The following is a 25722-nucleotide window of genomic DNA, read 5'->3' on the forward strand; positions in this document are numbered from 1 at the left end:
TTTTTTTCTTTTCTTCTTCTTTGTAAAATTACAATATCGATCGTTCTGTTGATTTTCAAAGTACGGAACCGATCGAGAGCACGGATATTCTCGGGCAATCAGAGTACCATAGTAATCTAGATTCTACGCTATTACGAGCATCGCATAATCATCTAACAACATAGAATCCTATGCGACGATTCGAATACGTAAACAATAGGAACAGACGATATCCCGATATCACGTTGGAAACCACGACAAAACGGAAACTCATGTGCTGGTTGTGCACGCACGAGCGCCAGTGCTTCGCAAACTATTGAGGGATGCTCGAATATACGAGTGGTGCTCGCTAACGTTTTCGCAAAAAAAGATCGACGGTGTGAGGACCGATACATAGGTGCGATTTTAAAATCAGCTCTGAAGGATCGATCGAACGAAATGAAGAGAGGGAGAGAGAGAGAGAGAGAGAGAGAGAAAGGGAGAAAGGGAGAAAAAGAGAGAAAAATAGAGAGAGAGAGAGAACGAGAGAGAAGGTGGAAGAAAAAAAATAAAGAAGAAAAAGAGAGGGAGAAAGAAAAAAGAAAAGAAAAAAAAGAGATAGAAGATATATACATATATATATATATAGAGAGAGAGAGAGAGAGAGAGAGAGAAAGTGAGAGAAAGAGAGAGAAAGAGAGAGAAGGTGGAAGAAAAAAAAATAAAGAAGAAAAAGAGTAAGATAGAAGGAGAAAGAAAACAGTAAAGAAGAAAAAGAGAAGGAGAAAGAAAACAGAAAAGAAGAAAAAGAGAAAGAAAGAAGAGGAAAGAAAAAAGTAACGAAGGAAAAGAGAAAGAAAGAGAGGGACAGAGAGAGAGAGATAGAGAGAGAGAGAGAGAGAGACTGAAAGAGGATCTATTTTGTATGTTTTTTTTCTTGATTCTTTTTATTTCTTCCCCTTTTAACGATCTCTCTTACATAGGAATGTAAAAGCAGAAAAAAAGTGAACGAGAGGAGCAGAAAAAGAGAGTGAATTAAGAGAAATGAAAATGAGAAAGAGGAAAAGAAAGTGAAAAAGAAATGGAGAGATAGTTGAGAAACGAGGAGATATTTTCATGGATATATTTATTTATATACATGACAATGTTAAACAATAATCGTAAAATTAATTAACAAAGTATAAATGAAAATTAATTGTGATAGAAAAAGAATGCGTTAAATACAATAAAACATATAAATAATGTTAAATATACATGATAGGGCATACTAAATAATAAAAGAAATAAACGAGATAGTAAGAGAGAGAGAGAGAGAGAGAGAGAGAGAGAGGGAGAGAGAGAGAGAGAAAGAGAGAAAGAGAGAGAACGAAGAAATAGAATATATAAATAAATAATAACAATTATTTACCTCCATGACAATGTTGTATAATAATTTCCAAATGAATACAAAAATACAAATAAAAATTCAATTCGTATGAAAAAAGAAAAATAATGTATTAGATGATAGGAGGTGCAAATAATGTTAAACATAATTAATAAGAGAGATAGTAGATACTAAGGGAAGTAAGTGCTAGAGAGAAAGAGAGAGGAAAGAGGAGAAGTAGACGAAACAAAAAGAAAGAAACAAGAAAAGTGAAAGAAAAAAATGAGAAAAATAAAAAAGAAGAAGCACGAAAAGGGTGGAAAAAGGAAAGGCAAGCGTCCTTTCGTAAGGGTAGGTTCGAGCGAACTCATCGAGCGAGAACACGGCAAACCGGAATAGGAACAGGTACATGGCTCGGTTCGATGTTGATCGTGGCTCGACCTCGGGCGAACGAACGAAAGAGAAATAGAGAGAGAGAGAAAGAGAGAGAGAGAGAGAGAGAGAGAGAGAGAGAGAAAGAGGGAGAGAGAAAAGAGAAACAGAGAGAGGGAGAAGAGGGAGAGATAGAGAGAGAGAGAAGGGATAGAAGTTGAAGAGGGTGGGGGGGAATGGAAAGGCAGAATATAACGGGGGTTGGAAGAGGTGTTGTCGTGGAGGGGTGGTGTTGTAGCGTTAGTGCCGTACGCCGATACTCGAGCACCTTGGATCACCTAGAATGACTCTAAAAGTCTCTCCCAAATGCCCTAACGCTCGTTCTAAGATTCGAAAGTGATAAAAACGAACGAACAGTAGTAAGAAAAAGATAGGGGAAGAGGATAAAAAATAAAAAAGTAAAAAGAGGGGGAAAAGAAAGAATGGAGATTTTCTAGCGGCCACTTACGTCACGGCCAACTCTTGTAAACTATACGTTATTATGGGATACAACGATTCTCTTGGTTGTCTCATGCTTTTAAGGTCCGTCCATGTAACTTCTTTTTTCTTTCTTGAACTCTTAGACTTTACATTTTTCTACATTCTTCTCTTTTTCTTTGAGGAAGGGGTGGAGGGAGAAGTTTTCTCTTTTTCTTTAGGGAAGGGGTGGAGGGAGAAGTCTTCTCTTTTTTCTTTATTTCTGTTTTCTTTTTTTTTTTTACATTTACACCATGGATAATAGCTTCTCTCTCTCTCTCCCTCTTTATCTTTATCTTTATCTTTCTCTCTCTCTATCTCTCTCTCTCTCTCTCTCTCTCTCTCTCTCTCTCTCTATCTATCTTTCTCTCTACGAAAGCTATCGAAGATATGATATACCAAGGTAATGAATTTTACGAGAGATGATTCACGCTGTAATGTCGATATCAATCGTCCTAGGATTGCGTCGTTGTAGTAGGATTACGGGTCACACGAACAAAATCTGATCTGTGACTCCCCGTCCGTTATGATAATCCATCGGTACGTTTTGTAATTACATTATCATCGAATGCAGGCGCATCGTTTTATTGTTTTCATTGAGACTCTGACTGGGTACGATACATTGAATATGTACTTTTTTCTTCTTTTTTTTTTTTTTTTTTCTTTTTATTTTGTTGTCATTTACAGCTTATTTCTCCTATCCTAAAATTAGCAACGTCGATACTTTCAAATAATTTTCCTTTAATTTCAATAATTATTAACCTTTTCCTTTTATGAAGAATAAATATTAATTAAATTCTTACTTGTCATAAGATTTTTATCGAAAAGAAACGAACCAAAAAATAGAAAAAAGAAATAAAACAAAAAGAAAGAGAAAAGAAAAGAAAGAGAAATTAGTACACGTTGCAATAGTAAACGGAAAATGTTAAAGAAAGAATATATACTACATTATTGTATCTTGCAAGGAACGATAAAATGTAAACGTTAGGTGGTTTAACGAAAATCTGCGTCAAAGCTTTGAGGCTACTGAAACATGTACATTTTTCAGTAAGCGAGCAAAAGAGAGAAAGAGAAAGAAAGAAAGAGTACAACTCTCATCGTTCATGCGACTTTTCGTCGTTTCCAGCGCGCCATTAGCTTCACTTTTGAATCGTTCATGAAATCTGTACGCGTTACATTACGATCGAGATACGTGAGATACGTGAGAGAGTGAGAGATATTGAGAAAAAGAGAGAAAGAGAGAAAGAGAGAGAGAGAGAGAGAGAGAGAGAGAGAGAGAGAGAGAAACCGATAGAAAGCACGGCTTCGTGTGCTCCATCGTAAAAATGGATTTTGCACCGCTGGACGTGTTCCTACCCCTTTTCTAACATTATGCCGAAAATGTAATATCTAATGCGCGATAAATCGTACGACTTTTAACATTTATCACTGTGACATCTCAACGATCCAGCAGCCTGCATTTTCAGGAAAAACGAAGGTACGTTCGGCTTTCTTTTATATTTTTTTCTTCTTTTTTTTATTTTCTTTTCTTTCCTTCTTTTTCCTTTTTTCCTTTTCCCTATAAAAAAAGAAAAAGAAAAATAAAAAATCATGAAAATTGAATACTCAGTGAAAATCAAATACGAATAGTAGTGATCTTTTATTTTTATTTTTATTTATTTATTTTTTACTTTCCTTCTTTCACTTCATTCACCGTCTCTTAAAATAATCATTATTATTTTTCTTTCGCTCTGCCCTTATCGTTAACATTTTTTGATCGAAGGAAAAAAATTTTAAACAAAATTTATATTTCCTTACTTATTTTCATTGTTATTATTATTATTATTATTATTATTATTTTCGTTATAATTATCGTTATGATTATTATCATTATCATTATCATTATTTTTATTATTATTATTATTATTATTGTTATTATTATTATTATTATTATTATTATTATTATTATTATTACCTCGAAAATCGATGACCCATTGCTGTCGTATCGAGTGTTCGTTTGGACAGATGAAACGTCGATACTTCCATCTTCTGAAGATTTCTTCTCAACATTTGCTTCGTCTCTCTCTCTCTTTCTCTTTTTCTCTCTTTCTCTCTCTCATTCTCTTTTTTTTTCGAGATATCCGTAGATCCGCCGATGAGATTTTTGCCTCGATCGATGTTTCGTTAAAAAGAGAAAAGTATCGTGAACGTTAACCGTACGAAGAGCTGCCCTTCGAAAGGGCTTTCGTGACGGAATCGTTAACAACCGGCTACCATACTGAAGCTTTCTCTCTCTCTCTCTCTCTCTCTCTCTCTCTCTCTTTTTCTCTCTCAAATATATACATACATAAACACACACACATAGATATTTGGGCGCGTGTTCTTTACTGAGCTATCGATTTCTCTGATATATCTAAAAAAGAAAGTGGGTCAAATTAGTGTTTCCTTCGGATAGTCTGGGTATTCATTTATAGAGCTCGAGTGCTATACCTGGTAATACGTACTCCGTCGTAGTAAAAACTATGGGGTGGAGATAGGGAGGGAAGAGGATGGGTTGGGAGGGATGGTAACGTTAATTCGAGTCAATTCGTTTTAAGAAATGAAACTCCGTCGTCGCCGGTCGAATCTAATCGCAATTAGCAAGGGCTTCGTCCATTTCTGCTTGCACCTTCCTTTTTCTTCCTTTTTCTTTTTTTCTCTTTCTTTCTTCCTTCCTTCTTTTCTTTCTTTCTTTTTTCTTCTTTTTTCTTTTCTTTTCTTTTTCTGCTCTTTTCTCTTTATTCCTCTTCATCCCCTCTTCATGTCCTCATGTAATATGTATTAACGTGAATTTACGATTAACGCAAGTTCGCTAATCCGTAGGGAGTCAATCGTAGATCCGATTCAAACGACTTGGCGTCGTGTAATATCGTCTTTGAGAGTTAGACAGTACTGAAGTTTCGAGTAGCTACGTCTATTTTATGGGAGTTAGCCACTCGGTTAAGATGATCGTACCAACCGAGTGTAGCACTTTCGTAGTTAAAGCCTTCGTGGTATTAATATCAAAGCTTTGTATTCATAACCGAATGATAGAATTACGTTCCGTGCGAATGCATGTTAAGAGGATGATGAATGTCTTATTCCGAGGAAAATATTATTTTATCGTGGGACTACGTGTAACATATGTTACATATGTATTGTAGATATGTATATGGCTAGGATTAACATATTAAATGTTTTCATTCAAAATGGATAGATAGGTAGTTCGTTTAAATGATTAATATTTTTAACATGAGCGACAACGTAATTAAATGAGAGAGTATATATATGTATATATTTTTTTAATAATAAAAAATCGCTATTTCTCTTCTTTGTAAAAGAAGAGAAATAGCGATTTGTAAGATCAATGTGAAAAATTTTAGAAATATTTTCAAGATAATTGTCGTCGTTGTTGTAGTCGTTGTCGTTTTCGTTAGTATGAGTCAATGTGTTACAAAAGGACAAAATTCGAGGATGTTCGATTGTTCAACTTATTCGTCTAAATGCACGAACGTTTAGTAGACTAAACAGGTTTAGAGATTCGAGTAAAACAGCGACTGATGACTGACGATTGACGACTGACGATTGACGACTGACGATTGACGACCGAGGACCGACGACGATTGCTACTGCTTTTGCTGCTTCTATTTTTGCCAATTTTAAAAAGAAAAAGAAAATGAAGAATGAAAGTAGGATAAATTTTCTCATGGTGCACAAAATTCACTGTCATTATCTTCTCGTATTCGACTTGAATCCAAAACCTTCTCTCTTTCCTCTCTTCCCTTTCTTTATCTTTATCTTCTAGGTAACGCGTTTGCGTCGTACGAATCACAAACGATAAATCACGAAACGACGTGGACGTCGTTCTCTCATTCATCTCGTTCTCGCGTCCGAACGACAGGAAGGATTTTTGTGGATTTTCTCGACATCGTCATCGGTCAATTTTTCTGCGTTTCTTGATGTGTTCACGTTCGAAAGAAGGAAAAAGCTTCTCTATCTTTATTTCTCTTATTTTCTCTCTCTCTCTCTCTCTCTTTCTCTTTTTCTCTCTCTCTCTCCCTCTCTCTATTTCTTAACACAGAAAGGATAATGCAAAAAATTTCACGTTACTTTATATATTTCTTTATACTTTCATAAAAATTATTTCTATTTAAGATTTCTCGTTATAAAATCATATATATATATATATATATATATATATATATAATATATATAATAATATATATAATAAAATTATATATATATGTATATGCACATGTATAGATCCGTTCATTTATCTATGACTATAAAATTATCTCCGAAGAATTACTTATTTATCGATAGGCTAAATGATGAATATTTGATATATTCGTATATATTAATGTTAATTACATTTCTTCGCAATAAATTTCTCATAATATTTTTGCAAATATTAATATGTTAAACTTTAAATATTACAAAGTAGGAAAAGGATGACTCATGCCAATTAAAATATAAAACGGCTCATTTATTTTTTTATACTCATTAACATGTTTTTTTTATATGTATGTGTGCTTTGTGTATGCGTGTGTGCGCGCGATTTTTCTTTTTCTTTTCTTCTTTTATCCACTATATATTCATAATGCATATGTATTTACCGTACACTTGTATTTTTATATTTACTTATACATGTCTATACACAAGTATTACTGTTTAGGTTTGCATTATTTAATTTAAACGGAACACACCTACTCCAGATTTACATCTACCACCTTCACATTCATTTTTCCCTTTATCATTTGTCAAAATGTTCTTTCTCTCTTTTGGTATGTACGGCCGACGTACGGGCATTAAAATATGTACGTTAGCATGAGTTATGAACTATAGTCATTAGTTATAACTTTTTATTTACCGATTTTGAAAGGGTGAAAGAGAGGGAGGGTATGAGAGAAGAAAAATGTTTATCTACCGTTTACAAAATATTTGACTTCGAGCTGAAAGTCATTAAAAAAGCAAAAAACAAAAAAGAAAAGAAAAAGAACAAACTACATTTCTTTTATGCGATTTCGTTTACATTAAAACATGTCATTTCAATGTTTCTATTAAAATAAATTATTTCATTCGAATGATGATCATTGATTACATCCTGTAGATATGTGTTCATCTGATTGGAACGCTCATTTTATTCATTATTAGATAACATTAATGTATCTATGTCTTAATAAGGAAAAAACGGTAAACGTGGATTATTCGTCTTTTCTTCCTTTCTCTCTCTTTATTTAGAGTCTCGTTTGAAAAATATAAACGCGACCGTTTAAAAAGCGAGTTATTGAAGAGGTAGGTTACTGCGCGCACGATGTTTGCCCTATCAATATTTATCCTTCATTTTCGCCTTTATTCGTTCGTATGGAAAACATAGACAGCATGTATGAGGAGTAGTAGCAACAGAGAGGAAGAGAGAGAGAGAGAGAGAGAGAGAGAGAGAGAGAGAGAGAGAGAGAGAGAAAGAAAAGAAGGAGAACGAGAAATTGGTGTTCACTTGTTGTCACGTCGATAGCTTTCTCGTACCTTGGGAATTATACAATATATAATGTATTATTTTTAAATCTGTCCTTGTTGTCTTTGTTATTTCGACTAAGATACTTTTTTACGTGATCAACGTAAAAATTTGAACAGAACGATCAATGAAAGATAAATAAAAAGATAGGATAATAAAAAGCGAAACTTTTAAACGTTATTCTCTACGACTCGATATAGAAATGATTATTTAAGAAAAGCAAGACAAAAAAGAAAGAAAAGATAATAAATAACAGGATTTTATTATTTTCACTTTAAGATATATATATGTACGTTTCGATCAATAAAGTAGTTTCCTATGTATGACCTTCCACCAACGACTTTGATAACATAAGAATTAATCGATTGCCGTTCCGTCTCGTTATTAATAATCATTTTAACAACAAAATGAAGCAAAAATATAAAAGAATATAAAAATTATTATAAACACAGTTTACAAGACTGAATAAACTTGATGACCGTTTTCATCAATTGAAGCAACTCTCTTCCTTGTTCCGAATTATATATATATATATATATATATATATATATAAATATATAAATGTATAAATATATAAATATGTAAATATATAAATATACAAGAAAGAAAATACATCAAGGGTGACCTTGAAACCGTAAGACTAAAGATTCTATCTTCGTAGTTGTTTTTGTCCGAGTCATTCACTCGATATACCCTGTCGACTCTTTTGCATACCTTGCAAGAAAAAGACAGAGAGAAAAAAGAGAGAGAGAGAGAGAGAGAGAGAGAGAGAGAAGAGAAGAGAAGAGAAGAGAAGAGAAGAGAAGAGAAGAGAAGAGAAAAAGGACGAGAAAGAGAGAGAGAGAGAGAGAGAGAGAGAGAGAGAGAACTGGCAAGAGGTGAAACGAAAGGAATATTTTCCGGTCGATCGAACAAGAGTTGAAAGGTGGTGAAGAAAATGAGGTGAGAGAGGAGTAGAGGAGTGGATGTGAGGGAAGGGTTGAAAATCGGTGTGTATCTTAAGTACAAAGATATGCGATTCAATAGAAGTTGATTACGGTATGTCAATTATTTAATGTATGTCCAAGTAAGAATCCGGCTATGTAGTGGTATAATTAATATGTGAGAAGTAGAGACAGAGATAGAGAGAGAGAGAGAGAGAGAGAGAGAGAGAGAGAGAGAGAGAGAGAGAGAGAGAGAGAGAGATACAGAGATACAGAGATACAGAAATACAGAGATACAGGGAAAGATAAGAGAGAGAGAAAAAGAGAGAGAGAAAGATAGAGAGAGAAAGAGAGCCTTACTGGTGAGAGCACTTGCAATCGATAATTCACGTTTCGTTTGACCCATGGTACTTTATTGTCTCGTAACGCTTCCTGTCGTTCGATCCCAACTAAATATATGTATGTACTTGTTTGTATGTATATTTTTATATGTATATATATATATATATATATATATACATATTACGAATATATATATGTATATATATACATATATACATTATGTATATGTACCTTTCTCTGGCTTTTTCTTTCCTTCTTTCGTTTCTTTACTTTCGCTAAACCCCCTCCAATCGTTGAATAAGTACGTAAACGAGGGGACGATCCTTTAATTGAGGGAACATTTAGATTCGGATTGATCAGAGGATTCTAGGCTCTCGTTAAGATCCTTTCCAATCAGGAAGAAAAAAGAGGAGGAGGAGAGAGAGAAAGAGAAAGAGAAAGAGAGAGAGAGAGAGAGAGAAAGAGATCGATGGTTATAAACGAGAGAGATGGATAGATGGACGGATCGAAAAAAGTACGAACGAATTTATTCGCGGTATCGGCTATCGAACGATTACTTCGAGTTACTTCGAAATTATAACGAGAGAAAAGAGGAGACTTTTTCTTTTCTTTTTATTTTTTTCTGTTTTTTTTTTGTCTTTTTTTTCTTTTCCTTTTTCTTTTACGATACCCGATAACGAGAGGACGCACAGCGATCCTTTTTTATTCGTGTTTTACTTAACGATCAGAGTACTCGTAAATGTTATCGAGTGACTTTTGCGAAGATATTTATTAGGTGGTTGTTGCATAATTTCTATATATACGTTCGTACTTTTGAATTAAATTAATATCGATGTTACTTTGATAAAGAATTTATCGAATTTAACAATAATATATACGTAGGGAGTTATACCGATCAGTTATTGTTTTTATTATTATTATTATTATTATTATTATTGTTATTATTATTATTATTATTGTTATTATTATTATTATTATCTATGACTTGTCTCATTTAACGAATGGCTCATCGATTACGAACATATTGTCATCGTTTTTAAAGAATTCTGACGCGTAGGAGTTATTAACGATGTATAGAACGTATCAATACGTCGTTGTTATGTGTATTACGATAATTAATAAACATCGATTGCTAATTATTCATTAACGATTGTCGTCGCTGGTAACACGTATGCATATAGATTAAGTCTTGAAGATAAATCTTGATATATGTCATGTACGTTGTTTTCACGTTTACATGAAAAAAAAAAAAAAAAAAAAAATAAATAAATAAAAAAAAAACAGAAAAAAGATCAAGAAACAAAAACAAAAAAAAAAGAACAAAATTTCGTTTCTATTTTAATGATTCGATTAACGATTAATTTTATCGAAGAATTAACATTCTTGTGTTGTTCGTTTATGTCATTGAAATAAATATACATGTTTGTTTGTTGATGAATAAAATAGAGAAAACTAAAATTATCTCACCTTTAATTCGTTACACTCGATACCACGAAACGACGATCGTCAGAAGACTTGGTTGGGTGAGAAGGAAAAAGAAGAAAAAAAAGAGAAATAAAAGCACGAAGAAAAAAGAAAAAGAAAAAGAAGAAAAAAGAGGAAATAAAGAAAAAAAAGAAAAAGAAAAGAAAAGAAAAGAATGAAAAATAAAAAATGTTAAAAAAGAAAGTTTCACAAAATAGTAATTGAATTACTGTAAGCTCCCTCTTTTCTCATCGTGGGATTATGATTACAGTTAACGGATAAGACCGTACAAAGGTGGTTAGTATTAGCAACAACAACAACACGACGACAACGACAATGACTACGACTACGACTACGACTACGACGACGACGACGGCGTCGTCGTCGTAGTCGGCGTCGGCGACAAGGACAACGATGCGAGTACTGGTAATTGGTGGTAAACACGGCGAGTGGGTTCTCTCGAGCGGCGATTAAGGGAGATTTCTAATTGCAGATTAAGGTGATAAGCGCTTAGAACGTAGAAGAGAAGGATCATGTTTTGGGATGGACGTTGTGGTGAAAAAAAAAAAAGGAAATAGAAAAAAAAATATATAACGATCGATCGGTCTATTATTTTTTGAAGCATCTTTATTCGCCGCTCATAATCAGACATTGTTATTTTTAAAAAGCTTATGATAAGCACTTTGTTCTCTCTCTCTCTCTCTCTTACATACACATATACTCATTTTTGATGCATATTCAAATAAAAGTTTTGCTAATACTAGAGGAAATGTTCGTTCTGCAAGTACTCTTATCTTCGATACGAGTTGTATAATAAATGGAACCTTTTTTTCACCGCTTACACACGCACGCATACGTAAGCACATACATACATATAAGTACATATGCTGTGCGTATATATTTGTGTATATCTTTAGCTTCTCTCCTCTTCTTCGTTGGAGACGCGAGAGTATAATTCGCGAGATATGTTACGCAGGCAGCGAGAGAGAAAGAGAGAAAGAGAGAGAGAGAGAGAGAGAGAGAGAGAGAGTGAGAGGGGAGAGAGGGGAGAGATCCGATTGTTCGTCGAAATAAAATCTAAAATTATCTTAATTTAATCTCTAGTCCTCTCGAAAAATTTCTCTCTTCTGCATAGATACATATCTTCTATCTCGTTCGTTTTAACGGATCGTCCACCGTAAAATCTTTTTAAATCTGACAAGAACACCTTCGAGTTTTCTTTCAAACGGATGCTTTTTAGTTCATCGCGATTAACGTAATTTCAACTTTGAGTGCCCTTGGATCGGAGTAAAGAAGAGTTTTCGAAGAGAGAGAGAGAGAGTGAGAGGAGGGTCGTTGAGGAGGAGGAAAGGTGAGAGGAGGAAAGAAAAAAGAAAAAGAAAAAAGAAAGAAAGAAAGAAAAGAATAGAAAAAAAAGAAGAAAGAGAAATGAAAAAAGAGTTCTCACTTGATCGAATTTTGTTCCATCGTCGAGCGATTCGCGTAATTTAGCGGAAGGATCGACTTTGAATGGAACGATCATCGTTCTTTTGTTAGAAAGAGAGAGAAAACGAGAAAGAGAGAGAAAGAGAGAGAGAGAGAGAGAGAGAGAGAGAGAAAGAAAACGAGAGAGAGAGAGAGAGAAAACGAGAGAGAGAGAAAGAGAGAAAACGAGAGAGAGAGAGAGAGAGAGAGAGAAAGAAAATGAGAGAGAGAGAGAAAACGAGAGAGAGAGAGAGAGAGAGAGAGAGAGACATACATATACACCAAACGGAAATGTATAAATCAAAATGATTTATAGAATGTTCCGGGCCGAACGAGTGGCGAATTAAAAGCGTTACGCATTTCGGAGATTTAACGAGGCTTTTCGTAGGTTGGTTCGACGTTTAATTCGTTAATAATTCTGAAGGAGTACGAAAAATTCGTTGAAAGCGATTCGAGCGTTTTTATAAGGATTACTTTTTTCTTTTCCTTTCTTTTTTCTTTCTCGTTTTTCTTCTTTTTCTATTATTCGTCTTTTTTCTAATTTCTTTTTTAGTGTCTCTTTTTCGTGTATATTTCATGTTTTTCTTTTTTTCTTTTTTGTTTGTTTGTTTGTTTGTTTGTTTGTTTGTTTGTTTGTTTGTTTGTCCATTTATCTTTTCGATTCGTTCGTTTAAACTTATTTCATATCATTTTTCTCCTTGATTCTTCGGGAAAAATAAATCGATAAATAACGGATATGAATGAAGATTGCAATAATTAGAGATTCTACAAATCGATTCGATAAACGAACGATACGATGAACTAATCGAGTCGATCGATCGTGATTTTCAGTCGAATAACCTTAGAGCCTCTCATCAGATTTTCTACGCATACCTTACGCGAAGTACAGCTTTCGCATCGATATTCGGATCATTAACATTCCTGCGTCGTATCCTCGACGTCATACTACTATACGTAGAGGTACCCATTAGTACTGCCTTTAATCATTACTGGATCAATTCGGTGATTTGCATGTTCCGCTTAACTGATATTCTCGATGTATGCACATATGTATGTATGTATATATGTATGTATATATGTATATATGTATGAATGTATGCATGCATGCATGTATGTATGTATGAGGCCATATCTACGTAGGACAGAGTTAGTGAAGTCGTCGTGGCAGAGTTTGACGATTTGCCCTCTAAATGGCCAAATAGGCTAATATTGTTACGGGAATAATAAATTATATCGTTGCTAACATCCCTCGCTTTCCACCGTTTTCCTTCATTTAGATGGAACACCTTAAATCGATCGATCGTAGTTATTAATCGAGACTAATCGCTCGTTCTCCCGATTGTTACTCCTTTTTTTCGTAATACTTCAATAAGAATCGAAAACCTCTTTATCTTTTTCTCTCTTTCTTTCCTTCTCTTTCTCTCTCTCTCTCTTTCTCTCTTGTCGATCAGTTAAGTGGTTTATTTCCTAAATGGAAATATGATATAATTTATATGTGAAAATTCCCGGCGTTTGAAATATATCGAACGAACAGTTTCCTTTTAAATCTACAGAGAATTTCATTTTTATCAATTATAAAGGGCAGTCGTCGATACGGAAAAGAGAAACAAATTTTTTACCTTTTTTTCCTTCCCTTTATATTTTTTTAATTTTATTTTTGTTTTTTTTTTAATTATTTTTTACTCCCATTGAGCTCATGTCACTTTTAAACAACAATGAAAATCATTTGTCATTAATGCTAATATAGTACATATAGTTTAAACGAAGGAAATTAACGTACGAACTCGTTAGTAGTAGTAAAAAAAAAAAAAAGAAAAAAAAAAAAAGAATAATAATAGATTTCGCCACGAATTAACTGTTGGAAAAAAACGTTGGTTTTTGAAAAATGAAAATTCCTTTTTTATTTATTTTTTTTTTTCCAATTGAACTTCGTACCACTTTTAACAATAATGAAAATTATTTATTATTAAATCTACGTTATAGTTAAAAACGAAATAAACCAACGTGCGGATTAACGTCGGTGGGAAAAAAAAAGAAAAAGAAAAAAAAAACTTCGAACGTGAGTCAACACTCCTATCGATCGTTCGAAGGATCTTATATAAAAAATGTTTTCGTCGGAGATCACACAAGGACACGTTCTTCGACGTTCGCTAACATAAACGTCCATTTGGTAAAAGCCTTAGATTTATTGTTTCAACTTTAAAACAGAATCTAAGAGTTCGAGCTCGGGGACGTTTCGTGATATCTCTAATTACGTTTGGTTTTCGTATCGAAATAAAAACGTCAACGTGATGACGATAGACTTGATAAAAAATTATATTAAGCCTTTGTGGTTGGTCTTCTTTTGAGGATCGTCACGAAGAGCTCGCGTAATTTGAATTTTCTCTTCACTATTTCTTTTTCTCTCTCTCTCTCTCTCTTTTTCTCTCTCTCTCTCTCTCTCTCTTTTTCTCTCTCTCTCTCTCTCTCTTTTTCTCTCTCTCTCTCTCTCTCTCTTCTCTTTTTCTCTCTCTCTCTTTCTCTCTATCTCTCTTTCTCTCTATCTATCTATCTATCTATTTCTGTTCCTTTTGTAAAAACGTATAAATTTGCTTGATTCGAATTAAAAGAAAAATTATTCGATGAAATTTGTTCTTAGATTATAAGAAAACATAAAGACCGTAGTGGTACGAACGAATCAAAGCGATAATTTATTCGTATCTCGGGTAATATCGAAAGCATCGAATTAATGCTTTTCAAAGTGTCTTCGACAGAAACGGATAACATCTTGAAAAGAGAGACTACGATTAATCATTCGGTAATACTCGCTTTAAGGATCCCCGACCGAGACCCCATCGAACGACCATCCGTCGTTGGTTTCTATGAAAAAAAGAAGAAAAGGAAGAAGATGAAGAAGTAGAAGAAGAAGAAGAGAAAAGAAAGATGAAAAGAAAAGTAAAAAAGGAAGAGAAAAGAAACAGAAAGAAAGAAAGAGAAACAAGAACGACGAGAGCCCTGCCAAAATCCTTTAGCATCTATGAGAGAACGAGAGAGAGAGAGAGAGAGAGAGAAAGAGAAAGAGGGAAAGAGAGAATCGTGAGTTAGCAAAGTTCGATCGGTCAGACTTTGGTGGAAAAGAGGGAAAGATCGACGAAGGACTTTCGCGAATAAGCGAAATTCTTTGGGTAGGTTCGAAGAAACGTCGAAGACTCGCCCTTTCGAGTGGACGAGAGTGGTGCAACTGAAGGATAAGAAGAGAGAAAGATGGAGAATCGAATTTATCGTTGTAGATGACTGCTCTTTAAAGTAAAAGAAAATCCTAAGAATCGATGAAGTGTAGTAGCTAACTAATTAACGACAACGAACGAAGGTAGCTGATAACGTTAATGTAAATATGATGGAACGGTAGGGCACTATATAAAGCTATTAAACGTATAATTAAGGACCGATAAAAAATCCCGGAATTTATTCTGTCCATTTTTAGACATTGCAAATTATAGGAATATCGAATAAAAATGAATGTGAGGGTGGGGATGAGTGAAAAAGTTGGATTAAAACAGAAGCCATTTAGGAAGAAAATTTAATTGTGAGAGAGAAAGAGAGAGAGAGAGAGAGAGAGAGAGAGAAAAGAGAGCAAAATAGAGCGAGAAAGAGAGAGAGAGAGAGAGAGAGAGAAAAGAGAGCAAAATAGAGCGAGAAAGAGAGAGAGAAAGAGAGAGAGAGAGAAAAGAGAGCAAAATATAGCGAGAAAGAGAGAAAGAGAGAGAGAAAAAAGAGAGCAAAATAGAGTGAGAAAGAGAGAGAGAGAGAGAGAGAGAGAAAGAGGCGAAACTGTTAGATAGAACAAATTACATGGTCATACATAGTAAGAAAAAAAAACGAAAGAAAAAGAAAAAAATCTAGAAAGAGAGAGAGAGAGAGAGAGAGAGGGAGAGAGAAAGAGAGAAAAGCTCAAAGAAAGAAGATACAACAAAAGACATGATGTGTAAGGTAATAAAATCAAATGAGAAATAAGACGAGAAAGAGGAAAGGAAGGAAGGAAGGAAGGAAGAAAGAAAGAAAGAAAGAAAGAAAGAAAGAAAAAAGAAATAAAGAAAGAGCGAGCATGATAGAGAGAGAGAAAGAGAGAGAGAGAGAGAGAGAGAGAGAAATAAAGAAATAAAGAAATAAAGAAATAAAGAAATAAAGAAATAAAGAAATAAAGAAATAAAGAAAGAAAGAAACTAAGAAAGAAAGATGAGTAAAGGAGATAGAAATGGAAAGTAGTGGTGGGGATAGACGAAGGGGTGCGAATCGTGGTGGGTTCGGCACTGCGCGCCGCCTGAGCTTGAGAGAGGGGGGGTGGTGGGGGATGGAGCAGCTAGGGTAGCCGGAGCTCGAGTGCGAGCCCGCGGTACCTACACGCCGGGTCTGGGTTTGGCCGGGTCGGGTGCTGCGCAGGCATAGCGGAGTGGAGCAAGAGCAAGAGCAGAAGCAGAGGCAGTGCCAGTGCCAGTGCCAGTGGTAGAGCCGAATCCAGAAAGAGAGCCAGTACCATCGGCAGCTGTAGTGGCGTCAAGAGTGAGCCGTGCACCAGCCACGCCGCTCTAAACGCATTTGCTGAATTACGAGTTGACGTTACGAATCGTTTCTCTTCGATTTAAGGAGATCTATGTGACAGATAGATAGATAGATAGAGAGATAGAGTGAGATAGAGAGATAGAGAGAGGGAGAGGGATAGAGAGATAAAGATAGAAAGAAGAAGAAGAAGAAGAAGAAGTAGAAAGAAACAGAAAGAGAAGAAGAGAGAAGAGAGAGAAAGAGGAAGAGAGTGAGAGAGAGAGAGAGAGAGAGAGAGAGTTATATGTACATATAGACAGAGTTAAATATAGGAGTATAGACAAAGGATCAAAGCAGCGAGTACACGAGATATATCTCAACATCCAGCTCGCGAGGCACCCCTTGAACCACCTCCAAAGCGTTTCCCCTTTCGCTCCACCCCTCTTCGAGCCGACTCCTCGCTTTGGACTACCCTCCTTCTCTCCCCCAACTTTCCTTCCTTCCTTCCTGCCTGCCTGCCTGCTGCCTGCCTGCCTATCTATCTATCTATCTATCTATCTATCTATCTATCTATCTATCTATCTATCTATCTATCTATCTATCTATCTATCTATCTACCTATCTATCTATCTGTCTGTCTATCTATCTATCTATTTATCTATTTATCTATATATCTATCTATTTATCTATCTATCTATTTATCTATTTATCTATCTGGCTATCTATCTATCTATCTATCTATCTCCCTCTCCTTTTATTTCTTTCTTATCCTTTCCTTTCAATCGTTTCCTAAGTTCCAAATTTCATATCACATATATATAAATAATAATAAACTAAAGCGAACTTTGTTCGTCGTGTTCAATAGAGAATTAGAAATTGAGAGTGAAACGAAAAGTACTTATCATCGGGAATCGCTTTGTGAATGATTGTCGGATTGTTTTAATATTCTATCGAGGATAGATAGAACGAAGATAACCGAAGAGTGAGAAAACGAACATATCGTTATTATTATTTGTGATCTGTTCGGTTTTTTTATAAGTGTTTTCATATTATAACGTACAGTGGAACTTACATACACAAATGTGAGAACTGTGAGAAAAGCTTTTGACTTGTCGTTGTCCAGCAGGAAGATCAACAAAGTTGCATACCCGGTTGTCAAGCGAGTGCTAACTACTTCGGTGAACTATTCTATGACTGGTATTTGTATTTGTGGAGAATCTCCTGATACCTGATTGGTGGTGCGAACGTGGTTGGTACACATAAGCGAGGCGTTCAACGTGGCCGATCATTGGACATGTAAGTAAACTTGTTACTAGTTGATCGAAATTGATGTTAGGATGTCTTACAAGTTCAAATACTCGTTCTCGTACGCGTTAACGTACCGATCGTTAAACGAACAAAAGCGGGGTAGCCGTGGGGGGACAGGGGGGACAGAAGGAGGTAGAGGTGGTGGAAGAGGAAGAAGAGGAAGAAGAGGAGGAGAAACGCTTTTGGCAAGCGTTAATTTTCACGTCGTCGCGAAACTTATTTTACGTTCTCGATCGATCGAATACGTTAGTCCGTAAGCTTTATATCAACGTTGTAAAAATCGATAATAATAGAATTCATAACGGAACGATTCTATCGCCTCGACCGGAAAAGATAAAATTCGGTTAAACCTCCGGTAGGACTGACCAATGAAATATCTTGATTCCAGATAGAGATAATGGATGCCAAATTTACATTTCGGAACTCACGGACGCATGATTAGGATCGTCAAAATTAGTTAACGTCCGACGCTTCTGAATATTCGATTATCATACCTCTCGCGTTATTATCCGTAGAACTTATTGAATTAAGAAGAGGGGGGAGGATGGATGGATGGATGGTTAGTTGGTTGGATGGATGGATGGATGGATGGATGGATGAAAGGGGCGATGAGAGGGGGAAGATGATATCCGTTTAATATCAACGTCTTCGTCCACCACCGGACGAGAATTTTTCACGAAATAATTGCAAAAGAGCTTGACGTGCAAAGAGCCGTTATCCTAATCTAATTATCTAATTTAATCCAGCCTGTCTACTGTAGCACCCCCAACCCCTTTTCTCCTCCTCCTTTCACATCTACCTACCGACTAGCTTCGGTAGCAAGCTAGCTCTTAACTATTACCATTTGTAATTATCCTGTTAAGCATACACCTGGCTAATTTGTCTATTTTGCATACGTAAACGTTACTGTCTCTCAAGATCAAAGTATTTTTCAAAGGTCTAACGACAAATACATTTTTTCACGGCGATACTAAATCTCGTTGATAATGTGGAAACGTACAAACGTTTATTAATATCTAAAGATGACGAACAAAAAAAAAACATATATGATAAATCCTTCTTCAATTGGTAAAGTAAAATAGAGTAAGATAGAATAGGATAGGATAGAATAGTATAGAGTAGGGTAGGTTACTACGTTACTACTTCTTTCGGAAAGAAAATCCGGTTGAAACCATTTCGTCAGGACGGAAGTGGACGAAGATCGATTTGTTTGGCGGATCCGACGTGGCACGATGCTGACGGGGTTAGAACACGCGAGTAAACATACTATAGAACGGATAGACGGGTTGTGTTGCATGAGGCCAAGAGTTGCTTTCGTCGACTTTCTTCTTTCTAGAAGTTCTGTGTCTGTTTCTCTCTTACATACATACACACATACACACATTTTTTTCTATCTCTCTGTTTCTCTCTCTCTCTCTCTCTATCCCTCTCTCTCTCTCTCTCTCTCTCTCTCTCTATCTATCTATCTATCTATCTATCTCTATCTTTGTATTTCTCTTTCTGTGCGTATTCGTGTGTATATGTGTGCGTGTAGAGGGTCGAAGAAGAAAGGTGTACGCGGGGTGGTTGCTGCCGGTGAGGCCGGGATTGGCTCCAGGGAAAGAGCTCGATGTAATCGGCCGAGTTTCCTCGAGCTCGAAAGTGCCGGGGAGATGCCAACGAAGAGGTGGAGGAAATGGTGCTAGTAGTTGTGGAGAGAAGGGTAGTGAAAGAGAGAAAGAAAGAAAGAAATGAAGAGAGAGGGAGAGAGAGAGAGAAAGAGAGAGAGAAAGAGAGAGAGAAAGAGAGAGAAAGAGGTTCAGGGGATAGAGGTGGTAACAACGGTTTCGCGAGTTTTAAGTGTACGAGAGAGAGAGAGAGAGAGAGAGAGAGAGAGAGAGAGAGAGAGAGAGAGAGAGAGAGAGAGAAGGGAGTTTCGAGATTTCGAAACGCACCGTAAATCCGTCGCACTTGAACAAGCCTCCACGAACATCGGCCACGTATTATTTACTTCTACGTCCCTGTTCACTATTATAATAATCGTCTGTAATTTTCGCGCGTTTCTTTATTTTTATCTAAAAGTTCGAAGAGATGGCAGCAATGGTGACGACGAGGACAATGACGAGGACGACAACGATGCTTGAACAAACGAACGAAATAAAATTTTCAAACAAATTATATTTTCGAGTATAAAGTGGAGGGCGAGGAGATAGGGGTTGGACGTTCGGGTTTATTGTACTTTATGAATTTATTGTATTGTTCGAACTTTTAAAGAGCTGTCGTAAAATGTAATAAAGAGAAACAAATAAGATGGGGAAGATTTATTCTTCCTTTTTTTTCTTTTCTTTTTTCTTTTTTTTTTTATCTCGATTCCAAGATATAGAATTTATTGATTTTTAATCAATAAAATTATTGATTTTTTGTTTTGTATATCGTTAAGAGATAATCGATTGATCCAAAGTTTTTATTTCATTATATATAGTTAACGGTCTACTTTTTCTTTAGTACTTTTTCTCTCTCTCTCTCTCTCTCTCTCTCTCTCTCTCTTTCTTTTTGTTTGTTTTTTCTTGGGATGGTATAAGGGAGAACGTCTCGAATACATTTGTTTAAAAGCGTAAACATGACCTTGAGATGCATGTCTTGTTTCTCGACAGCAAACGATTTCTTTCACGTAAGATTTTTCGAAGATGTATACATACATATGTACATACATATATTATATTTTCATTAGATCAAGTACCCAAATGTAAAACGTATACCGTCAAATTGTTAAACAACAATGAAAGCGAACGTATTTGTTAGAAAAGTCTGAAAAGAAGAGAAAAAGAAACCCGCGCGGCTTGCGGTGACGATACATTTTCGAGAGCATAGATGGAGTGGGAAAAAGTAAAAAAATAAAGAAAAAAAATAAAAATAAAAAATAAAAGAATAATTAAAAAAAACGAACAAAATATATAAAACGCAAAAAAAGCAATAGAGGAGTTGGTTGCTTTGACTTCAAAGTAGTAAAGTGTCTTTCTTCTTTCTCTTTGTCGCGTTCACCGATAAATTATTAGCTCGTAAAAGAAAAAAAAAGCAAAAAGAAAAATCAAAGGATCAACGGATCGCTCGAGAAGAGATAGAAGATACAGAGGGAGAGAGAGAGAGAGAGAGAGAGAGAGAGAGAGAGAGAAAGAGAGAGAGAGTTTTTTCATTGCCAATGTGCGCAATGAAAAAAAAAAAAATAAAAAAAAGGGAAGTTTCGCCTTTTAAAGCGAACTCCCATTGAAGGAAATGAGCGACGATCCGTTGGGAGTCGCGCTGAAAAGTGCGATTACGATCTTCTGCGTTTCATCTTTTTTCTTTTTTTATTTCTCTTTGTCTCTTCTCGCGCATCGTCTCTTTCTATCTTCGTTAAACGACCCCAAACTTTTGCTATCGTATCTACTTTTTTTTCCTTTATTTTCTTTTTCTTTTTTTTTGTAAGATAGCCAGCATAAAAAAATATTATTTCGAGATATCACAATACACGTGCGTACGCGTGCGCGCATACACACAAACACATATACACATACACATATACATATCTACATATGAAAGAAATTTTTTTAAAAATATAAATATAATACGTGATATTGTGTAGAAGTGTATGAAAAAAAAAGAAATAAAAAGAAAAGAAAAATATACGTATATAAAAATTTCGTTTAAAACATTTCGGTAACTGATTGTGAGATATTTAATAAAAACATTTCAATTGATTTTTGTATGTTCGCGTAAAAGTACAGACACGTAATAATGTTTTATCTTCAATTCTCCAAACGCAGTCGTTGGTGATTACTACTTATCAGGATGTAAATTCGGCTAAATTTTTCTGCCAACATGCAGGCATACATACAAAGAGAGAGATATATATATATATATATACAGAGTGCGATCGTCCAACTGTCTAATTAGACCGGTTCCATCAACGTTTTAAACGCCTTCAATTTGTCAAATTTACCGCAGTCTGATGTTACTCAAAGCTATAATTTACGATGGTGTATTTACGAGTCGCTAGTACCGAATTGAGGTAAATGTAAACTTGGAAAATCGTTCGGTCGAATCTTTCCAGTCGAAAAAGCATTGATCGATTCGTTTTTCTTTGCGTTCTCTTTTTCATTTTCCTTTTTTATTACTTTTTTCTTTTTTTGCTTTATTTTGTTTTGTCTTTCCATTTCAATGAATTTGAGATTTCATACTTTCGTATTGGAATGTCTACGTTGTTCTTCGATATGAATAAAAATAACATAAAATATACATATCGACGAAACGATTGATTAACGTTTAGATAAAAATATTCGAAACAAGAAGAGAGAGAGAGAGAGAGAGAGAGAGAGAAAGAGAGAAAGAGAGAGAGAAAGAGAGAAAGAAATTGGGGTAGCTAGAGAAAAAAGGAAGATAGAAAAAAGAGCAAAAGGAGAGGAAAAAAATTAAAGAAAAAAGAAAGAGAAATCGTCGGATGCAAATCCTCCTTTTACGTCGTAATCCAGGATGTCGTAATTTGATATTCCGCATCCGAACGGCTACGAGACGTATGTAACAAGTTCAAGCCCTTTCCAACCTCCAATCCTTCTTTTCTTCTTTCTTTCTTTCTTTCTTTCTTTCTTTCTCACTCTTTCTCTCTCTCTCTCTCTCTCTCTCTCTCTCTTTCTCTCTCTCTCTCACGTTCTCTTTTCTTCTTTTTCTTTATCCATCGTAACGCGGGGCATTCTAATCACGAGCCGTGACGTTTTATCATGGACTTCGAATTTTCCGACGGAAAGAAGAGGGCAAAAAGGGGATAGAAAGTATAGGTGGTGGATGTGGATGTGGAGAGGGAGGGTTAGAGAAGTAGATTCGAAACTTGAAATTTGTTTCTCGGACGTGCCCGAGTGCCACGGCGAATCGAAGCGTACTACGAGTCCGAGCGATCTTCTACAGTTACACACGCAAACAAAACATACACATATACACAGACATACATACACACACACACATAGACGTACGGACATCTTCATCCTCTTTATAGATATACATTTGTGTGTGTGCACGTGTGTATGCATGTACATACGATATATATGTATGTGTGTATGTACATGCATATAGATCACAAACTCCATATCGTTTTTCGACTTTACGATCGACTTTGAGAAAGAGGAAAATGAGAGATAGAGAGAAGTAGAGAGAGAGAGTGGTGTGTATATATGTATGTGTTATAAAGAGAGAGAGAGTGACAAAGAAAGAAAGAAAAGGAAAGGGTGATACGTAAGTTTCTTTCTTTCTCTCTTTCTCTTTCTCTCTCTCCTTCTCTTTCTCTTTTTATCTGACACACTATCTTAAACAGCTATCCGCTACTTAATTACGACGAATCCTTCGTGTTTTCTAAATTACGCCTTCGAACAACTAGGAAGGGAAAACGTTGTTCGGAAGGTAAAAGAATCGGATTTTCGAGATAGAGATGAAGATAGAGATAGAGATAGAGAGATAGATAGAAAGAGAGAGAGGGAAAGAGACAAAGAGAGAGTAGCAGGGATAGAGGTTAGAAGAGAGAAAGGGAGGAAGGGAAGATCGCGGAACAAATCTCACGAGTTTACGACGAGAGTAATGTAACTTCGACCGACTCATTAAGGCGACAATTTAAAGTTCCACCAAAGTTAGGTCGAATAAATGGCGATGCGAGGGCGACTCGACGAGCCGAAGTCACACGCGAGAGAGACGCCGATGCGCGAAAACGTTTTCAAGCGGATTGAACGTGAGAAGCCAACGGAAGTGAAGTGTGTAAGGGGGAGAGGAAGGGAGAGAAAGAGAGAGAGAGAGAGAGAGAGAGAGAAAGGATCGATCGATCGCGTAGGGTACTGCTACCCTACGTGTTACACTCCGATCGTTCGTTTCAACCCTCTCTCGCTCTTATTCAAACCCCTTTTAATTCCTATTCAGTTTCATCCTTTTTCAACATGAACGTTCGACGACACTTTTCGGCAATCATCGATTATGTATATGAAAGGAAAAGAGAAAGAGAGAAGGAGATATATATATATATATATAGAGAAAGATAGATAGGTAAAGAGAGAGAGAGAGAGAGAGAGAGAGAGAGAGAGAAGTTAAGACTCACGAATCGATTTTTCGAATGAGCTGGATTAAAACGTCGTGGATCCTTCTCGGAAGCAACGAATTTTCATCCTTAAGCTTTTAAATCCTCATCCTCGTGGTGTAAAAAAGAAAAAAGAAAGAAAGAAAGAAGGAAAAAAAGGAAAAAGAGAAGATGAGAATGGAGATTACGATGAGACACTTGGTAAAAACGTGAGGTCGTTTTTAAGAAAACAGGTTTGTTTGCGTTAAATCGTTGATTCCGTTCTTGCATTAATAAACGTTTCGCTTATAATTTGTATTTAGGCTACGTTCTTTTTTCTTTTTGTTTTCCTCTTTTCTTTTTTTTACGTTTCGATGATCCTTCTACATTGGATATTTTACGTTGATGCTACGTCTCTGTCTAACTTCTTTCTCTCTCTCTCTCTCTCTCTCTCTCTCTTTCTCTCTTTTCCATTTTCTTTTTTCTTTCTCAAACATTTTGATGCTTTTCTTTTTATATCGTACAGCCGAATTCAGCCGATTGTTTCGATTCGTTCGACGATATATATATATATATATATACATATATTATATATACGTTTGTATGTACACGAAACATCGTAGATAAATGCCATTTGGAAATATTTAAGTTTTAAATCGATAAGAAAGAAAGAGAAAAAGAAAAAAGAAAAGGAGAAAGAAATTTATAAGTGATAATCATAAATGTTTGCAAGAGATATAAGAGATTCATGAAAAACTTTGTTCTTTTATTTGTATCGAGGATTTTTAAGGAACGCGTAACTTTCTTCTCAGTGTATTATATAAAATGCTCTTCCTGATTCAGCCTCGCGAAGAGAATGTACGATATCTGCCTTACGTTTTTCTATTAAATCAAATTTTTCAAGTGGCTTCGTCCATCTTGCACGACTCGATATGATTTGAATGGTGAAGGAAAACATTATGGAAAAGTGAAATAAAAACAAAAAAAAATATATATATACACAAATATCTATATATGTGTGTGTGTGTGTGTGTGTGTGTGTATGTGTGTGTGTGTGAGTATGTATATACAAGATAACTACACGGTAGAATTTTAACAAAGGATTTTTCATATGTAGAGAAGAAGAAAAAAAATTGCACGGACTTTATCAACATGATTCTTGGGAAATATATTTAATTTCTTAGTTAGAACACATTCAAATATAATCTTAGTACATTTCAATTGTATTCATTTTATTTATGGGTATTAAATCAGTAACGCTAGTTAAATTATGTTCGAATACGTAACCATGTCTGAATCTTTTGTTCTAATGAATTATCTTCAACATTCGCAAAATGGATTACCATATTCACAATCATAAATAAGGCATATTTTGGAACGTTCTCGTAATTTAATGGAGACGACGAGGTGAAATAATGTATTCAACCAGGAAATGGACATTTCGAAAATTCCTACGTTATAAGGAAATGTCAACCGAGTTTATTATAATTCCAGGAAATGAACATAACTCGAGTACACGAAGATCATACTTGAAAGTCTCATAACACGGAAATTAATTTCCGAATTCATTTTGATAGAATTCAAAGTTTTTTCTTCCCAATCTATGAAAAAACTATGCTTAAGTAAATTTACATGTAAATCTATATATGTAATATAAATAATATAAAAAAATATACATACATATATTTGTTATAAATAATAATAATTAGATATAATAGTAAATTTAAATATCATAATACTAACTAATAAGATTATGAATGAAATAAAGAAAAGAAGAAAAAAAGTTTGTTCTTCGATCGATTTAACCAATTATTGCTAATGTTGTGTCTGTTTTTTATAATTATTATCTAAAATTAACTTTAAACACAACCTCGGAATACAAAAGGATAATAAGAAAGAAAAAACAAAAAAAAGAGAAAAGAAAGAAAGAAAGAAA

The 25722-nt window shown here is 35.1% G+C and overlaps 1 protein-coding gene across 3 annotated transcripts in view; it reads left to right on the plus strand.

Annotated features, from left to right (window-relative positions):
- The first annotated feature begins 16309 nt into the window (after positions 1–16309).
- Positions 16310–25722, plus strand: part of LOC124950401 — an 86088-nt gene continuing 76675 nt past the window's right edge. The window contains exons 1-2 of one of the 3 annotated variants that reach the window (XM_047497017.1): positions 16310–16792; positions 17298–17728. The gene's annotated coding sequence lies outside the window, so the exon portion shown is untranslated. Of the gene's footprint in view, positions 16793–17085; positions 17729–25722 lie in introns of those variants that run through there. The other 2 variants (XM_047497018.1, XM_047497020.1) reach the window with 2 other exon arrangements.

This window comes from Vespa velutina, chromosome 7 (assembly GCF_912470025.1).
Source record: "Vespa velutina chromosome 7, iVesVel2.1, whole genome shotgun sequence".
Classification (NCBI taxonomy): Eukaryota; Metazoa; Arthropoda; class Insecta; order Hymenoptera; family Vespidae; genus Vespa; species Vespa velutina.